This window comes from Macrotis lagotis, chromosome X (assembly GCF_037893015.1).
Source record: "Macrotis lagotis isolate mMagLag1 chromosome X, bilby.v1.9.chrom.fasta, whole genome shotgun sequence".
In the NCBI taxonomy this organism is placed as follows: Eukaryota; Metazoa; Chordata; class Mammalia; order Peramelemorphia; family Peramelidae; genus Macrotis; species Macrotis lagotis.
The window spans coordinates 257,229,885-257,244,318 of NC_133666.1; the positions used below are offsets into that span (position 1 = coordinate 257,229,885).

The 14,434-nt window shown below is 37.8% G+C and overlaps 1 protein-coding gene across 2 annotated transcripts in view; it reads right to left on the minus strand.

The window, feature by feature from the left end:
• RNF180 (ring finger protein 180) overlaps nucleotides 1-12,671 on the minus strand; it is a 253,819-nt gene extending 241,148 nt beyond the window's left edge. The window contains exon 1 of one of the 2 annotated variants that reach the window (XM_074201759.1): nucleotides 12,397-12,671. The gene's annotated coding sequence lies outside the window, so the exon portion shown is untranslated. The remainder of the gene's footprint in view (nucleotides 1-12,396) is intronic. The other variant, XM_074201758.1, reaches the window with a different exon arrangement.
• Between the last annotated feature and the right edge of the window lie 1,763 nt (nucleotides 12,672-14,434).

Genomic DNA, 14,434 nt, shown 5'->3' on the forward strand with positions numbered 1-14,434 from the left:
ATATAATATTAAAAAACTAGTATTGTTTGGAGTACTCACATTTTCATATTCTGACCTTTTTCAAGTTATATAAAGATTTACGTTTCTTCTGATACAGATTATACAATATTTTTGTATGTCTTTCCAATCTTTTACTAGAATTCTGTTATCTAACAATATCTAACTTGTTTTTTACAGAATAAGGAACCTGGCCATGTCACCCCCTCTATTCAAAGTTTCAGAATTTCTCTATGCATCAGAATCAAATATATTATTTGTTTTTCTCTGTATCCACAGTGCCAGATATTGTAGCAAGATCCTACAGAAAATGTAAAGTATGATTTAGTTTATACAGTCAATTTATGCTCATAAAATTGACTATCATATAAAACAGGACTGTCTAAAATTTGGCCCACCTGTGATTTTATTAAATGCTTTAGTAAATGAAGCAGAGCTACTGCAGAGCTCTCACTAAAATGGCAAATCAAAATCTACTGTCTATTGTTTCAATAAAAACTTTTAAAAGTAAGACCGGACAGCCCTGATATAAAATATAATATGCTAATGCCAACTACCCCACCAACTTCTTTAATCTTTAATTACAATATTTTTTACCTTGTTTCAGAAAATTTAACTGTTTGATGATTCAAAGTTTAAACAAATATTTGGGATGAATTCAATATATTAAGGTTAATATATGAAATTAACTGGAAGACTGTAAAACATTTAAAAAGGTAAAATCAAGAAATTATATGCAATTATAAAATATATCTGAATGAAAGTTTCTATTTTTCCAAGTAGCTGTTTTTCCCACCTTCTAAAACATTGAAATATTGGGGAGTATGACTTCTTTTGATGAAAAATATGTTCAAAATTAGGTGCTTTTATATAAATATACATATATAAATATATATCTCCTAAATATGTAATAGATATCTACTAATTAAGATTTTTTAAAAAATTATAGCAATCATTCTATTGAAATAAGCATTATAATTGCCAATCTTCACCAAATGGTCCACATAACAATAAACTATTATTTATAATACAAGCATATTTCTGAAAGTAAGGTGAAAGACTTCAATATGAAATGAAAAAAATTCTGCTGTCCAAAACCATTCATATTGTTTGAATACATAAATCCCTTGAATCTAGCATAGGACTGCAGGAGTCTAAGTGATGCTACACAGCAATACTTTTTAAAACTTTTAAGTGACACACTTAGGTTCATTAAAATGTTGAATAGTACAACAAATCTTCAATGTTATGGCCAAAGATTACAAGGCTGGAATTCTGCTAAGCATATCCCTTCTGTAACACAGCAGGGGTTTTTAGATCATACAGTCTAATTCTTCATGCTTCTTGCCTGATTTAGATTCCTTCCATCTCTGTAGCAAGTTTGGTCTGTTTGAAAATAATATTAAGAAATAAATGGACATGCAAAGAAGCTCCTCTTAATGTGAGGAAAAAATCTTTCATTTGTCAGAAGCTATAATGAAGCAGAAGACAGCAAAAGAAAATGAGACCAATGACAAAGATCATAGTACAAAAGTTATCTTAAATAATATTTTCTTTTTTTTTGTGTTTGGTCTCTGTCACTTTTCCTTTCCTGAAAATAACTCCTTTTGTACCTGCTTAATATTGTAAAGGATATGAAGTTTGGGAAAGATAATATTTTCCTTTGTATTTTGATAAAGTTACAGGGAACCTTTAAAAAGTTAAATCATTTAATTTTTAATTATTAATCAACTATACTTTTATACTTATTAAATGAAGGTTGATTCAAATGCATTTCTATGTACAACTAATCTAGTAAATTAAGTTATTAAGAGTGTTATAAATTAACAATATATTATAATTTTAGCCAAATTCCTCATATTTTCCCATGACTTCAAAATCTCCAAAAAATTATACACCTTCAATATTCAACTGAGTGCCTCAGTGGATAGAGTCCTGGGCCTGGAGTCAGGACCTAAAATTCAAAGCCAAGCTTCAGACACTTAGTATCTGACTGCCTCAATCCACTGAGAAGAAAATCACTCCAGCATTTTTGCCAAAAAAAAAAAAAAAAAAAAAAAAAAAAAGCATGGACATTACTGATGTGATATGGTTTGCAGGATCGCAAAGAGGTGGTTATAACTGAAAAGCAACATCATGAACAATTTTCATGTATTAAATTTTCCCAGCAGTTTACTTTGTAAAATAAATACCCTAAGTTAATTTTTTTAATGTATATGTAATGACACAAAAATTATGGTCATTTCTGTTTCATTGATATAAACATAGTGTTGAACATCAGTCCTTCAGCTATCTGATGTGAAGAATCGTGGCAAAGAAGAGAGAGCTGAGTATGGAGTCAGGAAAGATCATTAAAAACAAACCACTCCTTTAAGAGTCAGTTTTCTTTTTGTTTTAAATTTTGAATTTTACAATTTTTAAGTCAGTTTTCTCATGTGTAATGACTATTAAAATATCCATAGTTCCTACCTCACATAATTATTCTAAGATAAGATGATATAAAGCCTTTTGTAAACCTTAATGAGCTTATGTAAATGTCAGCTATTATTTCATATCTACATGCACAATTTTAAAAAATTATCTTTTTTATCTATTTGCAGAACTACATAGAAGAAAACTCAGATAAGCTATAAACATATCCACTTATTAAGAAGGGTTGTTACAAAATGCTTAAAGTGTTAACCATCATTGAAAATTATTCATCATAAGTCATCTGCAGAGACTCAGAAGTATCATTTGATCTGATCATATCTTTGAATGCATCATTGTACCAATTGCTGCAACCAAAAGTTTGGTTGAAATAGCTTGGGAACATTTAGTTCTCTCACTTATTGTAGAGATAAAGCCTCTGTGCCAACAATGAAGAGCTAGCATTTTGTATTGTGTGATCAAGTGAAAAACTGAAACAAAGTTTTACTATTAGCAAAAAAACAAACCTATATTATATGTAATTGTATTAAAACAATTATAAACATCAAGAAAAAAACATTCCTTTTTAAAGCATTATAAGGTTTACAAAGCTTTTTCCTCACAACTATCTCATGAGTTAGCTATTATAATCCCCAATTTATACATGAGGTTAACTGCAGTGTACAGAAAGAAATAAAGGAATTGAGTTATATTGTATAGGGTCATATAGCTAATAAGTGTAAAAGTTGAGATTTGAATAAGTTCAATGCTCTTTCCATCATACTGAGACAGTGAACTGCTCAGAGCATGGTACTATATTAGCAACAGGGCAAACAATGGTCTCTTTTAAGAAAAATACATAACATGACTTAGGTAATTATGTAAGGTCTTGACAAAAGCACTCTAAAAGCTCTGTGAAGTTCTGAAAGAAACTTTTGTTATTTTTATGTGATTTGATTACCTGAGTCATAATACGTTTCTTTAATTTATCTATCAATGTTTATCGTGTGTTCAGTATTGTATAAAATACTATGAGGAAATAAGAAACATTTTAAGATCTGGAATTGGATTTCATGTAGGTTAAAAATCAAGCTGGAGAGGTAAACTTAAAATACAAGAAACAACAATGAATAATATAAAATATCATATAATTAAGTTCTAAATAGTTTGGAGTCCATATCTAAAATCTGAGGTACAGTATCATAGAAGTTGAGAAAAGAGAAACATCAATTATAGAGTAATCTACAAAGGCTCAATGAAAAAAATGAGACTTGCGCTGGGCTTTGAAGAATAGGCAGGAGTTAGGAGGTATCTAAGCAAAGGGAACAAGATGAAAGAACCAGAGAATTAATCAAGCAACTTAGATTTAAATATATGTATATATATATATATATATATATATATATATATATATAAAGAGAGAAGTAAAATCACTGGAGAGACTTTGACTACAATAACAGATGAATATAACTTCTGTAAAAGAATATCAAAGAGGTAGCAGGAAGAGTAGAGTGAACTACTATTCCCACTATCAAACAGGAAAAAAAAAAGTCATACTGACTCTTGAAATAGAAATCCAAAAGGAGGGAAAAAAAATCACAATGAATCATTTTTCTAGCCCAGGTTGGCACAAGGTGACAGATAGAGGCCTGCATATACTGGAGATGGGTTAGGCCATGAATGGCTTCAGGAAGCTCTCATGAAAAGTCTGGGCTCTAGAGAAAAAAGAAGTCCCAGACCTATAATAGGGTCTCAGGACCTCTCACAGGTGGGAACAGGTGACAACTGATGGCTGTCATTCACTACCTAGGTTCCAGGTCACAGATCAGAGCACCCTATACTAAGAAGGGTATGTCATCTAGGGTCCACAGGTCATCATATCCTGTGTACTGAGAAAGGTCAGAAGCAAGTCAAAACTGTGTGCTATAGATCCCAGGAGCAGAGTAGCATCTCTACTCTAGCTTCAAGTCGAATTTGAAGTCCAAAGAGAAATAACCAGAGCAGGCTGATATTGGCTGAGTCCAGTACCATTGCTCAAATCCAAACCCAGAGCAAGAACTTGCAGAGCTCAGGCCAGAGTGTAGCAATCAGACTTTTCCCTGGATCAAACCACTCTGAAAAGATTACCATTCCTAACTGTCATGACCCTGAGACAGTCAAATAAAATAATACTCAATATCCCAGTTCAAACTTTCCCATCCAGAAGTACACATAGCCTAATCCTAACAAAAAACTCAAAATAAGAAAGTAATTGAAAGAATAAACAAATAAAAAAAAAGAATCCACCGTAAAATGCTATTAAACTGAGTGACAAGAGATAACTCCAAAATAACAACAAGCAAAGTCTCAAAGAAAAACCTTGCTTGGGCACACAATTTCAACTAGAATTTATGGAAGAGATGAAGCAAAAATTGAAAATTAAACTTTTTTTCTTTAAATAAATGAAATGTGAGTACCTTGGGAAAATTGTTTTTAAAAAATGATAGCTATGAAGAAAGAATTGAAAAAAGAATTTTGTACAGGAAGTATAAAACTTAGCCTAAACAACAAACATCCCAAAAGTTCAAATGGACCAAAATGAAGTCAATGACTCCATAAGCCAAGGAATATCTAGACAAAATCAGAAGGTTGAAAAAGTAAAAGAAAATGTAAAGTACCATAGCAAAGATAACTAATCTGAGAAACAAATCTAGGAGAAAAAAATATAAGAATCATTATGTTATCTTAATGTCATGACCATAAAAAAAAAGTTTAGATATTTTACTTCAAGAAATCTTAAAATTGCCCAGGTCTGCAAATGGAGGGCAAATGGAAATAGAAAGAATCCACCAATTATCAACTGAAAGCAAATATAAAATGAAAATTTTGAAAACTATTATTAAACATTATAGCCCAAATCTAGAGATTCCAGGTCAAAGGAAAAAAATACTGAAAGCAATGAGAAAAATTTCAATTCCCTTGTAGCCACAGTCTGGATCACAAATGATATAGTAGTCACAACTCTGAAGAAGTGGCATACAATATCCCAGAAGGCAATGAATATAGGTTTCAAGCCAAGAAAAAAATATCCTACAAGGGAAAAATGGATTTTTTTTTTGGTTTTGCAAGGCAATGGGGTTAAGTGACTTGCCCAAGGTCACACGGCCAGTGCCTGAGGCCAGATTTGAACTCAGGTCCTCCTGACTCCAAGGCTGATGTTCTATACACTGTGTCACCTAGCTACACCTTACTTTGTTTTTCCTTTTGGAAAAAATGGATTTTTAATGAAATAGTGAACTTTTAAGAATTTTGGATGAAAAACCCCAAAAGAAGATCTGAAGTTAAGAAGAATTAAGAGAAACATTAGAAAGGTAATCATGAACAATTATCTTGAATTAATCAAAGGTTAAAACATTTATATACTTACAAGAGAAGATGAAAGTAGGGTACTTACTGAGCTCTATCATCATTTAAAGTCTTAAAGGAATTCTATAATTAGAGAAAAGGTCTGACAATGGTTCTGTTGTGTTTATGTATTCTTAAAAGAAAATAATGGAAAGAGAAAAGGAATACACTGGAAGGAGAAAAGGGATATTGGGATAATAAGCAAGCACAAATAGAAATCTATACAAACAAGGTATAGGCATATGAACTAATCAAAAGAAGGAAAGAATATATTCACGCATACAAATAGAGTTGGGTACAGAAAGTTATTCCACTCAATAAGGAAATAGAAAGGAAAGTGGTAAGGGAAGATATTTGAATAAAAAAGGGGATAAATTAGTGGAGGGATAAGTCCTCAGAAAAAATATACTCTAAAGTTGTATACAAATATTCTTTCCTCTTTTTGAGGTGGCAAAGAATGGGAATGTGAGAGCAAATAGCTATCAACTGGGAATGGCAAAAAAGTCATTGTATATAAATGTGATAGAACACTATTGTATTACAAGAAATGCTGGAGGAAACAATTCCAAAGAAACAGGAAGATTTTTAATGAACTAGTGTAGAGTAAAAAGAGCAGTAGTAACAACATTATAAGGGCAAAGACTTTGAACAACTAAAACTTTCATCAGAATAATTATCAACTACAATTTCTGAGAACTAATGAAAAATTCCATTCATTTCAAGATTGAGAGGTGACTTAAAAATGCAGAATGATGTAGGAGTTTCTGTGTCTTCCATTTGGTCAAATACAGAAATTTGTTTTGCTTGACTATACATGTTTGTAACAGGGAATAAATGTAAAGACGACAGACAAACAAGTGAATAAAAGTGTTAGGAATTATCAATGCTCTGAATGATTTCAGTCTGGCAAAAGAGTGTAAGAACAACAAAAGGGCATTTGGGGGGATTACATAGGGGAAAAAAGAGACTCAAAAGTGGGTAGGGACTTTTGTTGTAGGAGGAGGAGGAGAATGATAATTGACATAAGAGAAAAGATAATGCAATTTAATTCTTATGTTGTTACACTGCTAATAAACACAAAAATGACAAGCATAAAAATATATAAGTAGAGAGTAAAAGTCATCTTGGCTGCCCTTGATTTCATGTCATTTCACCCCCAAAAACTAGTAGATGTTATCACAAAGCCAATGTTACTGATATCTTTGAAAGATCAAGGTCAATGAAAGAGAGATCATGAGACTGGAGGGTAAATGTACTGGATTTTCAAAAGAGGGAAGATAACTGAGACTGCAAGCTACGGTCAAAGGATACTAACAGTTTTCAAAAGAAGAAATTAAAGATTAAAGCTATATATAATCATATGAAAGGATGCTCTAAATCATTACTGATTACAGAAATGCAAATTCAAAGAACTATGTTGTACCATCTCATACCTATCAGACTGTCTAAGATGACAAAAAGGTAAAATGATCAATGTTGGAGAGATTGTGGGAGGACTGGGGCATTAATGCACTATGGTGGAGTTGTGAAATTGATGCAAGCATTATGGAGAGCAATACAGAACTATGCCCAAAGAGCAATAAAATTGATCATACCCTTTGACCCAGCAATTCCAATTCTAGGTCATATCCAGAAGAAAGCACAAAAAATGGGAAAAGTCCTACATGTTGCAAAATAATCACAGCAGCTCTTTTTGCAGTGGCAAAGAATTGGAAATTGAGAGGATGTCCATCAATTGGGGAATGGCTAAGCAAGTTACGACACATGAATATTATGGAATATTACTGTTCTAAAAGAAATCATGAATGGTTTAACTCTAGAAAAGCAGGAACTGATGCTGAGCAAAGGGAGAAGAACCAAGAGAACATTGTACACATTAATAACAACCTTGTGAGTTGATCAACCTTGATGCAACTCCTCTCAGCAATTCTCTGAAAGAACTAAGACGACCCTCAGAGACTGGCTATAAACAATGCTATCCACATCCAGAGGAAGAAAAAACAACAACAACAACAACAAAAACCCAATAGAATCTGAATATTATATTCATTTTTAAAATTTCTTTTATATTTCTTTCCTATCTCATGGTTTTCTTTCTTTTTTCCTTAACCCTAACTCCTTATACAGAAAATGGTTAGTTTGTAAACATGTGAAACACAAATAGGTACGTACAATATTTACTAGAGTGCTCAACGCTGAGGAGAGAGTGTGTGGGAAGGGAAGGTGGAAGGAAATTATGAAACTTAAAAATATGTATATATATGTGGATGAATGTTGAAAAACTTTCATAACATGTAATTGTAAAATATTTTTTTTTTTAAAAAAGAACACATCATGCTAAAGTAACTTCATTTTCCTTTTGGACAGGTTTACTATACCAATAGGTGAGGTGCTTTGATGAAGGAACTAGGTATATTTAATCTGGGAAAAAAGAAGGCTGTGCAAAGGGAGGAGAGAAGGGCAAAGGGTAGTTGCTTTATGAACTCTATATGGAGGAGATCATATTGTTGTTATTGGGCCCCAGAGAGCAGATCAGCAGTAATGGGTTACAAAAAGGCCAATTTAGACTTTTCTTTTCAAGTTTGTCAATAGATTATAGATTACTTCTTCATTGGTAGGAAACAACAAAAATTACCAAATCACTACAAAAGCCAAAATTGCTTTCACAAAATAACATGCTTAGACTCAAAGACAACAGCAGAGGACTGGAGCTCAGAGGTGCAAAGCAAGGGATTTAAAGACTATTTATATACCTCTAACATATCTATAAGAAGGTATTGTGTAATAAAGTAAGGAATACACACACACCCACACACACACACAGCCCTCTTATATACATACATACCAAGAAGTACTAAAGAATTTGCTTCATAAAAAGGAAGTCTAGTTTTAAGTCTCTCTTCTAACATATAATATTTAAGTGACTATGGGCAAGTTAATTTAACCTCTCAATGTTCTGGACTATAAATTGCAGAGGAGGTACCAATTTGAATTGGCAAAGGGAGTTTCCAAATCTGATACACTCCACAACTCCACACCAATGAAATCCCAAGTCAATCCTTAGTCATAATTATACCTAGCTTGTTGTTATTAAAAATGTAGGAATCACTTTGCATTTTAAAAGCAAATTTCTGGGTTATGGTATGTAAATACCATAGCATACAAAGTGAAGGGAAATTGGTATTGAACAATAATATATATGTATATATGTATACACACACATATATAAAAGAGTGCGTGTGTGTGTGTGTGTGTGTGTGTGCTATAGCAAAGATAGTGTGCATACATTTTTTGTCTAATAAATGTTTGCATATTGGGGAAAATTATCATGGCAGGCAGAAACACATGTGAGTTTATAAGTCTTCAAGCAACTCTGAGACACCTCTCTCTCTCACTGTCCCTCCCTCCATCTCTTTGATCATGCTATTCCCAACACTTAAGAATATACCATCTCTACTTAATAAATTCTTACCCATTCCTCAAAACTCAGCACAAATACATCTACTTCATAATCCTTCCTTAATCATAGATAGAAATAATATTTCCTTTTTTAAAATTATTCTTTTCTTAAACCTCATTTATCATCTTGTCATTTTATTGTTGTATTCAATTCTGTCTATCATTTATGTACAGATGTCATAATTTCCCCATTAGAATATAAAATCCATAAAGGCAGGACATTCTTGTTTAATCTCCTAATGTTCTAAACATTGCATCTGATAACATGAATTTATTGTATTCAATTAAGAGTGAGGGATATACACTTATTATAGAAATAAGTATAAAGTAAAATAAAGCAAAATTAACAAACGATGGTAATTTAAGACATCCTCTGCAAAAATCATCACTCCAGGAGGCTAAATGTTCACTCAACATATTGTCATTGCCCAAAACATCTTTGGAATACTTCTTTAGGAATAGCCTTCAAAGACTATACAGGATGTTCTCTTGGATACACAACAACAACAAAACTTTGAGGGTAGATTTGACTTTTAGTAAGAACCAAAAGTCCCTTAGAAACAAGTGTGGTGACTTGGGTGAGTGTTCAACCAGGGTTTTTACTAGTTTTGTTATGATAAAATAAGGTCATAAGACTTTTTCATGTGTTTCTCATTAACTGGCTTTGAAGGCAATTTCAAAAAAGAGCAGTCTTTGTTTAAAAAAAACAAACACAAAAATGTATTGTTACTTATAATCACACCTCATATGTTTCTGAGTTACAGAGCCTTTCTTTTTGTAAATCAAAAATGTTTTCAAAATAATTTATTTCTCAAAAAAAGTATGAAAAGGGGAAAATGTTATCTCATTTTCAAAAAATGAATGGATTAAATACAGATGAGTTTTAAAGCTCAAATACTCAAGTTTTATACTTTTTGGAAAGTGGCATTATGGGTTACAGGTTTAATATGTATGGTAGAAGTCTATGAATATTATTGTATACTTGAAATATTATAGAGGACAATTTAAATTGCTGCAAAATCAAATACAGGCCTATATAGTGTTGCCATTTCTTCATCATGTTCAATGATACTTAATTCAAGGGACTCTACTTTTCTCTCAGATAAACCTGTACAAATCTTATTTAAATCCCACTTGCACAAGAGATGACATTCTGACTGGGTCTTTCTAAAAGTAAATACTCTTTCATCTTGTTTTAGGAAAATTTCCATCTGAATAATAAAGCATTCTTATGAAATGTAGATGCAGAAAATGAAATTGAGAATTTTGTTGGAAAAATTACATAAGTCAGTCAAACTCATAGTTTCAGGAATCTGAAATGTATTTAAGGGAGAGGAGTTAATCTTTATTTTGTTCCATGCAATTCTTGCTGAAAAGATATGAAATCTGAATGTCTAATTGTAATGTACTGATCTATTCATAGTGGCCGTCCAACAGATTCAGAAAAATGCAGGTGGGAAGCGGCATAGGTGAGAGTCACGTTTTAATATAACCTTTTAGACAGAAATTTCAATCAGCATGATACCTAGACTTTTCTTTGACTGTTTAAAATCAACACCATTTTTGCTTATCTTAGCTATGCCATGCATAGCATGTTTTACTCACTTAGGAAGAGAAAGAAAAATAAAGAAGAAAGGGTGAAAGGTATCCTTTGATAGAGAGCAACCACTTTTAACAGGGAACTTTCTGAAGATTAACCAAGAACATCTATATAACTCTTGTATCTGGTAAAAATATATCTTAAGGTGACTTCAGCTTCACCAGGTGTCTCTGAATGCTTGTCCCTTTCAGAGACAAAATTCTGAGGGCCCTTCATTCTCTCCATTAAGAACTTGGATATGGGGGCGGGCTGGGTGGCGCAGTGGATAGAGCACCGACCCTGGAGCCAGGAGGACCCGAGTTCAAATGCGACCTCGGACACTTCATAATTACCTAGCTGTGTGACCTTGGGCAAGCCACTTAACCCCAATGCCTTGCAAAAAAACCCCTAAAAGTAAAAGAACCTGGTTAACTTCCAACTGAATATCACATCTCTAGGTAACGCAAAGAAAATAGATGACAACGAATGTAACAACCAGAAATCAATCACCATCTCCAATCTTCTGCGCCATCCTAGGGGCATTAAGACCTGGGAGGGTGCGCCAGGCCTGGGATGACGGGTTCTAATCACAGCTTCCAGAAGGAGTGTCGGCAGGGCTTTGGTGCCTACAGTCTCTGGTCTGTCAAGTGGGGTAACTTAATAGCAACCTGCCTACACAATGCTCTTTTGATGTGAACTAATTAATGATTTCACAAGGCAATAAATACTTTTAAAGATTATGATGTTCTAGAAATATAAAGCATGAGTCTTCAATTAAAAAAAAAGCACCGCAGCAACCCCTCCAAACCCACACACTTTGGAGTCTATACTGGTGTCAAAATAATTTTTTTTTCATCCTTTTTGCTCCCTTTCGGTCCTCCCCTCCAGTTCACTGATACTCTGGGCATCCTCGGTGCCCAAATCGCCCACAGAAGCTGCGAGAAGGCGGCGGTGGAGCGGGCCGCCAGCTGCGCCCCGGAGCAGGGACGCGCCTGGCCGTCCGGGCGGGCCGAGCCCGCCGCGCTGCCCCCGGCCCCCGGCCCCGCGTGCACGGGCTGCGCCGGGGCGGGCTCGGGCGCTGCCCCCGGCCCCCCGGCCCCGCGTGCACGGGCTGCGCCGGGGCGGGCTCGGGCGCTGCCCCCGGCCCCGGGTGCACGGGCTGCGCCGGGGCGGGCTCGGGCGCTGCCCCCGGCCCCGCGTGCACGGGCTGCGCCGGGGCGGGCTCGGGCGCTGCCCCCGGCCCCCGGCCCCGCGTGCACGGGCTGCGCCGGGGCGGGCTCGGGCGCTGCCCCCGGCCCCCGGCCCCGCGTGCACGGGCTGCGCCGGGGCGGGCTCGGGCGCTGCCCCCGGCCCCCGGCCCCGCGTGCACGGGCTGCGCCGGGGCGGGCTCGGGCGCTGCCCCCAGGCCCCCGGCCCCACGTGCGAGGTGTTCGGGGCGCGGGGGCCGCCGGGCCGGAAGCGCGGCCCCGAGCCCCGCCGCCGCCTCCCGCAGCCCGGGCCGCGGCGGCTCCCGGCCGTTGGGGCGGTCCGGCCCCGGCCCCAGCCCGGGCTCCGCGCCGCGCCCTTACCTGCCCTGCGAGCCCCCGGGGCGGCTCGGGCGCCCCCGCCTCCGCCGCAGCCTGGGCCGGGGGCCGAGCCGCCGGGGAGCGGGGAAGGCGGCGGCGGCTCGGGCGCTGCGGCGACTCGGCGGTGCCGGTTCGGAGAGACGGGAAGCGGCAGGAGCCAAACCCAGCCGAAAGCGCTCGGGCCCCCCGAGCGAGCGAGCCAGCCAGCCGCCGAGCGAGCGGCCGAGCGAGCGAGAGAGCGCGGCCGGCGCGCGGCCCCAGCTGCCAGGGCGCCGCCACGCCCACCCGCCTCCCCGCCCGCGCCCGCGCCCGCGCCCCGGGCCGGCGGCCGACCCGCCCCCTCCGCCACTAACTTGCGGGGGGCCGGGAGCTTCCGAAGGCCGGAGCCGGGCAGCGGGGCGCGCCGCGCCGCCCCCCTGGCCGCATCTCTTCTGCCGGCCTCCGGGGCACCCAGGCCCGGGGCCTCCGCCCTGCCCTCCAGCCTGGCCCAGGCCCAGCCTCCGGGGTGGTGACACCCCAGTGGCCTCCAGATACCTCTGTAGTCGTCCGTAGGTAGACTCAAGTCCAGCCTGCGCCCCGCCAGCCTCGCGGCGCTTTTCTAGGAAAGGAACCCAGATGGGATAGAACCCTGCCACTACCTGTTCAGGTGCTGGAGACCCGCCTCCTGGGTTCATCCTGCTGATGGAGTCTACAAAAGCGTGAACCGCCCAAATCCTTGTCATCCTCAAGCTCAGCGGGAGAAATCGAGATATTTTTATTTATTTAACTAAAGAAATTCCTTTGAATGCATGGCTTAATTGGGCCCTTCAAGTATATGCAGGTTTCTCGGTGATGGGGAGGCTTCCCTATAAAGGAGGCAGAATAGAGCTAAAGTCTCTTCATTCCCTATTTATTTAACTAAAGAAACCTATTTTGCTCCTACACCCCAAAGACCTCTGGGCCTCTTCAGTGGATTTGCACTTGAAAACTTCCATCTGTATTGCCTTCCTCTCTACAATGTAAGCTTGAGAGTAAAGACTATCTTGCTTTTTTCTATTTGGATCTGATCCTTGACTATAGTGCTTTTTTTACACATTTAAGAGCCTTGCTTGATACAATAAATGCATTTTCCTTAATGAATAAAATAATCAAAGTAGCATCGATGTATTAGGAATCATCTAGCCCAACCAAGTGACTTTAATCAAGATCACTGAGACAATAACAAAATCAGCTTTGGAACCCAGGACCTGGGTTCCAAATTTAGTTTTCTTGCCATCCAAATGTGGTACCTCTCCATCACAATCTCCCTCCAAACTTTTTTTTTTTTTAACATATCTCTGATACACAATATTGTTCAGTAAAACTAGCCTTCTCAGGATACTATACTCAGTGCCTTTGTGCTAGATAAATATCCCTCATGCCTAGAATGCCCTTTCCTCACCTCTGCTGTTTAGAATCTCTAGCATCCTTCAAGAATCAGCTGAAGCACCATCTCAAAAAGAACTTTTTTTCATCTCTCCATGTGCCACCAAAATTGTTTTGTATCCTTTCTACACTTCTTGTGTCCCTCAATAAATTGTATGATCCCTAGGAGCACAAAGTATTTTGTTTTTGTCTTTATATTCCAGCACAGGAACTGGCTCCGATTGGATTCTAAACTACTTGTGTTCTCTTAGTAAAATTCTTGTTGATTGATTGATTAATTATCCCCCTCCAACCCCTCTATAAACTTCTTTATGTCCTCTCTCCAAATGTGCTTTAGTTCTTATAGGGAAGCAAAATGCATATAGAACTAAGGAATGAAAATTTTGTTTTGGTAACAATTCCTACATTTCAGTGAATGAGTAACTTTTGTGTTCAGAGCATTAAAAGATTCTAACTTCATTGCTTAAAATCTTTCCCTTGAACTCTTCCCAGCATTTGACAATGGGAAACACCATATCCTCAAATGGTTTTCAAGATATGACTTGTTCCATTCATTTTTCTACCTTTATGATTGTTCCTTCTTTATCTTCTCCACTAGATCCACATTCTCTTCCCAGTTACTCAAAATAGTGGTTGA